This window comes from Columba livia, chromosome 5 (assembly GCF_036013475.1).
Source record: "Columba livia isolate bColLiv1 breed racing homer chromosome 5, bColLiv1.pat.W.v2, whole genome shotgun sequence".
In the NCBI taxonomy this organism is placed as follows: domain Eukaryota; kingdom Metazoa; phylum Chordata; class Aves; order Columbiformes; family Columbidae; genus Columba; species Columba livia.
This window is the reverse complement of record NC_088606.1, coordinates 10,480,311-10,488,201: the sequence shown is the minus strand read 5'-3', so window position 1 is coordinate 10,488,201 and position 7,891 is coordinate 10,480,311. Positions and strand designations below refer to the sequence as shown.

The window sequence follows — 7,891 nt, the reverse complement described above, 5'->3', positions numbered from 1 at the left end:
TTAAAGAGAAAAATGATTTTTTTGGGTGTCATTAATCAAGATTATTTCCTTTACCCTGGGGGGAGGAAATACCATAGGCAACAAGCTGTAATAATGCTCAACGAGCTCTAATTTATTTGAACTCCTTTCCAGGCAGAGAGTGTGGAACTTCTTTCTAAGTGCATTCTTGGGACTGCTCTTTAAGCCGCTTAGGCCTGGTCAAAGAAACTGCAGAGGAAATTAGTTTCTGCCCCTTTAATGGCTGGGTGGGAGATGAGAAAGCATGTCTTCAAGGCGGTGATGAAGAAATGGGTTGACACAATGACAGCCTCTTACACATCTCTTTTTATTGAATACAGGAAGACATAAGATCCTTCTAATTGCTCATTTTCTACCTGCCATAGAAGACAACAGGAGGAACAAAAGAAAAAGGAACAACACTTGTCAAATGATCCTAAGGATCTAATTCTCACGGAAGCTTGTCCAAAGGGACTTTGTAGTTCTCTGACATGTTATACTACAGACCCATCTTGTCTGCTGAACGCTAGAAGAAGATGAGGAAATGCTAATTCCTCAGACTGATGTCTCACTATAAATGGAGACTCTGATCTGAAAACACGTAGGGATACACTTAACAGGCTCGCTGAAGTCAATAGTTAAGTGAAACCAAAATGGCAGGGTGATCATTTCATTAAATCTCAGACATGAATTTGGAAAAATAACTGACAGAATGAATACTGGATTCTGTTTTAAATCTTTTGAAACTTTGGCTCAATAGCTAGAAGAACAGTTTATTCTGTGCATAATTAAAATGGCCACAAGAAAGGAAAGCTTATTGTAATGGAAAATGTGGTGTCACGTCTAGGAGCAAACTGAAGTGTTGCAATAACCACAGCATAGCCGTGCTTGGAGACGGCTCCAAACCCAAATGGTGCAAAGACTTTCCTTGATTTTAATAAGCATTGCAGAAGGCACACAGAAAGCAATTTGACTGAGAATTCAGTGTGTACGAATGAACTGGGAGCAAGAAGGGGAGCTCACTCTAGGCTGAAATCTGTTGAATGGAAGGGGAGATTTCCTGGCTTTGGAAACACCTGGTTATTCATTAACATGCTGTACTGACTTTTCCCTTGGAATCCATTACTTGGACAAGATTTGGAGATTTCTCCCCTCTCTTTTTCTTCCTTTCTTTTTGCTTGTTCCAAAGATGATGCAGGATTAATTTCCATTCTTCTTTACTGCCTTTTTCATTTTGGCAAAAATCCCTTTGCTGATGTAGTGCTTTTATTTATTTATTTTTTTAAATATATATTTGATTGTTTTAGTGTCAGTCCATTGCTTATTGAAAAGCAGTGGCTCTAGAAAACATCCTATCTTATAAGTATTTGATTTTAGTATTTATTAAAATTACTCTAGTATGACACTTTTTGGAAAGAAAACATTTATCATGTTTCTTCAAATAACATTTTGCTTTGATATATAAATCAAACGTAGTACTTAAAAAAATATTTAAGTCAAAACATTGCAAAAGTTTTAAAAAACTAAAGGAAATAATTGTCTGATCATTGTGGTGAAACAAAATACACAAAAAGAGTTAATGACTTTTTTTAGACTAACTTGCATAACTGAAGAAAACAGCCAGTCTGCCCAGCTGGTCTAAGGTGTAGCAACCTGGAGAAAAAGGCAATTAGAAGATGATCCAAAGACTGCATCCTTGGACATAATTCAATATTTTTTATTTGAAATGTCAACTTTTTGCTCTGCTTTGTGATTCTTTTTGTGTAAATATTTTCCCCAGGGTGGGAAAATTGTCCTTCCACCATTCTGCCTCTCTTCAGCCATGTCCATCCAGAAACTTCAGCTTGTTTCTGACAGATGAGGTGATATGTATGTCACTTTGATCATAGCCAGGATGTGGTACTGTCTTCCACTCTGTATTCAAATAACAAAGCACCATGAACTATGGGATTATTTCTTTAGGTTCAAGTGACTAAGGTTAGAAGAAGATATTCAGAAGGTCTGGCAGCTACATAGGAAAAATTCAGTCAGGGATTAGCACAAACACAGAGGGCTCGATCATGACAGAACCCAGAGCAAAAGCAGTATCAGCTGTGGTGCTGCAGCAGGCAGGGGGATGCTGAGGCCAATGTCTCTGACTTGGTTCCACCACTCCTTCTTCCTTGGTCCTTGGGGACAGGAGTTTCCCCCAAACACTCCGTTCTCCTTCCAGTCAGCGACTGGAGCCAAGGCTCTGCTTGTTTCTTATACCAACTGTCCTTCTGTCCCAGTGGTTGCCAAAGGCGAGGAAGCAGCCTGTGTGGTGACAAGCTGTGGCCTGGAACCTATAAGAAGAAAAAGGTGAAAAGGCCTTTTATTCCTCTGTAGTACTATTTCGTACTAAAACCACAAAGAATCTTGCAGCTGCCTTGAAACAAAAGAGCTATTAAAATAATAATTTCAAGAGTGTTTTTGCTTTCTGAAATGCCTGGCATGTTTAGCTCATGTTTCCTTAAAGTTTCTTTGCAGCTGAGAGTGTGAAGTAGTTGTTTAAAGCATTTCACATTCTTACTGAAACACAGGTCAGGAATGTAATTATGAGAAGAAAAGACCCCCAAAATATTGTAACCATTAAGATAAAATGGGTAGATTGTGCAATATTGATTCTAACGCTAAACCTCGTGCCATAAAATGTTTTCCTTTGCTCAGAAGCTGAAAATGTTAAATGCAAGGAGAGGATTTCAGCCACCATCCATCTTCACATGCTTCTGTTTGCCAAGACCCAAAGGGTGGCACATGTGGCATGTGAGGCACTCTGTCCCATGCTCTGATTTTATGATCACACTTGCTTCCCCTCCTCATCAAGCCTAAGACACACTCAAGAAACTGAAAAGTTAGGGTCTCGTGCTCTAGCTACATTGAACATGCAGAGCTGACAGTGTTACAGCTCTTCCAAGGCCTGAAAGTGTTTCAAAGATAAGAGAAAAAGTCTTATTGAATTAATTGCCTTTTGGACAGGACCTTGGGGATACCATGCATGAGTTCTTACACAATATATACAAAACTCCGTTAACGTGTATAGGTCTTTTTCTTTTGATTCTTTGTGGACACATCTCAGCTTTAGAGCAATGAACTCATTTGAGGTTTAGATGAATTGAGAATGCCTATATCAAATGGAAAGTAAGAAGGAGAAAATGGGAGATAGAAAAGGTAAAGCAGAGATGAACCTTAGCTGAAATCCTGCTCCTGATGCTGACAGTGGCAGGTTTATTTTGTATGTGGGACTTCATCTATGTAAAAGCCACCCACTCCTGTCAGCCTCCTGCAGCTTTTGAAGGCTTCTTCATTTTCTCATACATAATAAAACAGGCTTGTCCTTTAGGGAGAAAAAATGATTATAAAAATGACCTCATCCGTGAAGAAGACTATGGATGTGTAATTCAGGGGGGCGGAAGCTCAGAAATCCAGACTAGCTCTGTGACAGTAAGGAGCAGTTGGAAAAAAACATCTCTCCTCAGCATTGAGCACTTAAGTGAATCAAACATGAATGAGAAATACCTGTGCCCAAAGACAAATGCCTGGAATCCAGTTTCCTTGCTGGAAAGAGCAAGCGAGAAAGTAGACCTAGATTCTACTCATTTCACAGTATCAATATTTTTCTTTATTCAGTTTTTCATCTTTAGTGGGACTAAGGCTTAACTCATAACCAGCCTGAAGCTAGAAACCATGAAGTCATTTCCACCTTTGGGTGGAATTATTTTCACATAGAGTGACTGTTGGTTGTCCCTCTCCCTTTCAGATAAGAGTTTGTGTAAGAATGATATCCTCTTGGTGAGTCCCAGCCAAAGGCATGCTGGCGGCGGTTCGACTGCGACTTGTTAGCCAAAAAGTCCCCTTTTTCTCACTACTGAAAGACACTGGCAAGTCTCCTTGCTGCTTAATGCCTCAGTTTACCAATGAAAAACAACACAAATAATGTTCTTAGTTCCCTTAGCATCGGACTTGCATTCCAGAGAAAGATGGTATTTTCTGGACATGCTGCTAGTAACTTGACTTCTATTCCTTTTTAAAACTTGCTAGCTATTTTTCTTTTCTTTTCTTTTCTTTTCTTTTCTTTTCTTTTCTTTTCTTTTCTTTTCTTTTCTTTTCTTTTCTTTTCTTTTCTTTTCTTTTCTTTTCTTTTCTTTTCTTTTCTTTTCTTTTCTTTTCTTTTCTTTTTTTTCTTTCTTTTCTTTTCTTTTCTTTTCTTTTCTTTTCTTTTCTTTTCTTTTCTTTTCTTTTCTTTTCTTTTCTTTTCTTTTCTTTTCTTTTCTTTTCTTTTCTTTTCTTTTCTTTTCTTTTCTTTTCTTTTCTTTTCTTTTCTTGTTTTTCTTTTCTTGTTTTTCTTTTCTTCTCTTTTCCTTCCTTTTCTTTTTCTTTTCTTTTTTCTTTTTTTCTTTTCTTTTTTCTTTTTTCTTTTATTTCTTCCTTCCTTCCTTTCTTCCTTCCTTCCTTTCTTCCTTCCTTCCTTTCTTCCTTTCTCTTTTCCCTCTCTCCACCGATTTCAAGATTTTTAATGGTGATTTTTAATGCTGGGAGTGCCATCAGCCTTAATATAGTGCTTTGCACTCTGTGTCTTCTCCTATCTTATTCAAACCAGATTTTCTTCCTTTTTCTCCCTCCTCAGTGCTTTATCTCTGATTCTGACTTCTGTTCTCTCATTCTTATCTGCAATTTATTATATCTATTTTTCTGTACATTTTCTCAGTTTTTTGACTTTCCTGTATTTTCCCTACTTTTATTTTATTTTTCAGGTTTACCCTTTTCCTCTGCCCCTAGTTTTATCACAGACTCTTCTCTTTTCCTTCTATTTCAAAGCTCTATTTCATTGCTAACTGTACTGAGAGAAGTAAAAAGTTTATATCAAACTCAGATGAGTTTTTCAAAGAACTTGTTTCACTGTAGTAGTTATACTCTTTATGCATCTGTATACTATTTACAGTGGAGGCTGGGACAATTCTTTGCTTGTTTTATCTTTTTCCAGTGTGTTGAAATGTTTTTTATTCAATTCTCTCTGCACAGATTAGCTTGTTGTGTCATTGTTCTGCTGCCTCCCATGTGCCCCTAAATCCATTGTTATAACTTCTGAGTTAAAATTATTTGACAAAAAACACTTGAGTGTGTATGAAGCAATACCATTTAATCTCTCTTCTTTGGGGAAGTAAATGGACTCCTCCCTGACATTGTGGAATCGTCTCTCTGAATTATGAACATTTTTTCTTTCGCTTTCTATGGGGCTTCATATCTACACCGCAATGCCATTTAAAAGACTCTGTAATGTGAACTTGCTGTGAAAGCTTGACTGACTCTGCTGCTCTGTCTTTCTTTTGTAAGACACTGGCTGGTTTTAGAATATACAGGTTCCTGAACTCACTGCTTCTTGGGAAAGAGGTATCTCTAGGAAAGGACCTTGCCATATATAACTTTTTTCAACACATTCCTTCATAATGTTTTTTTTTTATTCTGGCTCCTCTGAAGTTTAAAATGAAAAGCATGGTCCTTTTTAAAAAATGTGTTTTAAGAGTTTTATTTCTGTCTGCTGACAGCGCAGGTCCCAAGAGCATTCTGTCTGGGAAAGTAGCTTTCGACCGGGTCCTAGGCAATGCACTACAGCATGCAATTATTTTGTTCAAGCCACCTCTTGCTGGCCTTTTTGCTCATTCCTAATTGTGAGTCACCTATATCCAGTTCCTCTCTTGAATACTGAGTGATCAGGGAGTGTTTGGGCTTTTCATAAACTCCACGTTCTCTGACCTCCTCAATGACAACACCACCACCACCAAATCAAATATTTTCTTCCTTTCTCTACCTTCTTCAAATCCCCTTCATGATGACAGTTTCCCCAGAGCATCCCCACCCCCAGGAGTGGCAATTCTTAGAGCCCAATGCTGTCCTGGAGGATATTCTTAAAGAAACTCCTTGTGCAGCCTTTCCTCCCAGCTGTTCATCTTGCCCCACCAGGCATTTGCCAACCTGAAAAATGGCTTCATTACTAGAGTCTTAATTTCATATTAATTTTGACCTGGAATTTTCAGCTTCTGAAAACTCACCAGCAAAACTGTGTCTTCAGTTTTTTTTTGGAAGCAACTTAAAGATGTAGGCAAACATTAATTCAGCTCTTTCCTTTTTAGTCCTACCCCTTAGACAAGCTACTTTAGGAAGGTCTGACTGTACATGATAAAGCCATAAATTTGATGCACAGATGGTCCAATCGTCTTTGTAATTATTGTATTGCGCCATTAGGTACACAGGGGTTTCATTTGTTTAAGATATATTTTTCTTTTAATTGGAATCTGCCGTGGCAGGTTGGCTTCTCTCTTTGCTGGTGGACAAAATGTTTGTGTAACAGGTTTACTGGGATATGTTGAGTTCAGTGAGAGGATATTTTTTCACCATCTTCCAATAAAGAACAAGTCATGTGTAATATATGGTGCTGTTGGCTGACCTATTGTTGTCATAAAGATAACGTGTCCGTTGAGAGAAGCATTCTGTGTGAGGTTAGCAATTTGTTTTTAGAATGAGTTTCCTATTAACATTAAATAGAGAAATAGCAATTATTTGTAAACAGTTCATTTAAATCCACAATAAAACATTCCTGCTTGCTTGGGGTAGAAAATAGCATAGCTTCTAGAAAAATATGATAAAAAAATACCACTTAATCATTTGGCTAAACAAAACACCATATCCCTTTTTGTCAATTCCTGAGATTTAATTAAAACACAGAGGTTGATTCCAAACCAAACCAAACCAATGCCTAATTATCACAAGTGTTAATTACTAGTCTTTCTTTAACTGAATGACTAATAGAACAGAATGGCAAATGCCTTCCCAACAGCAAACAGATTTACTGACAAATGAAGCGGGATGCAAATTGAGGGCATCTTCTAGCCTTTGAAATCCTGGTTTACCTCTGCTGTGAATAATAAATGGGAATTGTTTTAGCCCATTTTGGGGTTTGTTTATCGTGAAATTCTGCTTTCTGATTGAGGCCATGAAAACAGAAAACGGAAATAGGGTAAATACCTTAATCCATTCACCCTTTTCTATCCAGTGACATATTTTAAATAGGTGAATACAGAATAAAGGAAGTCTGTCTGCTGTTTGTATTCTTCAAGGCAGATACTGAAATCAAGTTGAAGCTAAAATACATATTTCAAATTTGAGTACTTCCAGGAGACAGATATTTATGAAGAGCTTATAAATGGAAGTGGTTTTGTACAACTGTTAAAGCCAAAACAGCGCCTGTTGTCAGAAACCATGGTCTCTTCACACTCAGCGCAACTCACTATGTTCCCACTATAGTTAATGACAAATGCTATAGCTTTTCATTTTTAAACTATAAAGGTGAGGGTTTTTGTTTCCATCCTTACTGTTGGCTATATAGAAAGCTGACCTACCTTTTTGCATAATTCCTGGGATTTGATGTAGCATAGAATTAACATAAAATAAAATAGCATAAAATATCAAAGAATCCAGGAAAGTTGACACTGGTTTAGGGACAAAGGAATCCAAACACGGGAATACTCTTATGATATCTGAGACATTTATTTGCAAAGGTGTGAAGGAATAAGGATGCTCACAGACTGAACAGGATTTTAGTGGGTAATGTTTTCATAGGTTTGGTCTCAAGGCTTGCAAATGTTAACCTTCTACTTAATTTTGTGTTCTTGGCATATTCTGTGAAGGTAACAGAACTGTGAACAACCAGAAAGTCAGTCACAAACAAAGCAGTTTTGTAAAGCTGGAAGTTGTGCTCCAAAGATCCTTTCCACTTCCTTAATGTGATTCATCTGTGCATCTCTGTACCTGTTTATCTTTTCATCTACTTATTTTTGTTTCCTGTTGCAGATGATCACAATATATTACAAGCTCTAAG

General features: G+C 37.4%; 1 long non-coding RNA gene across 2 annotated transcripts in view; it reads right to left on the bottom strand.

The window, feature by feature from the left end:
- Positions 1–307: 307 nt before the first annotated feature.
- LOC135579692 (uncharacterized) overlaps positions 308–7,891 on the bottom strand; it is a 54,200-nt gene continuing 46,616 nt past the window's right edge. For both annotated transcript variants that reach the window (XR_010473292.1, XR_010473293.1), the window contains one exon: positions 308–2,321. This is a non-coding gene — a long non-coding RNA (uncharacterized LOC135579692). The remainder of the gene's footprint in view (positions 2,322–7,891) is intronic.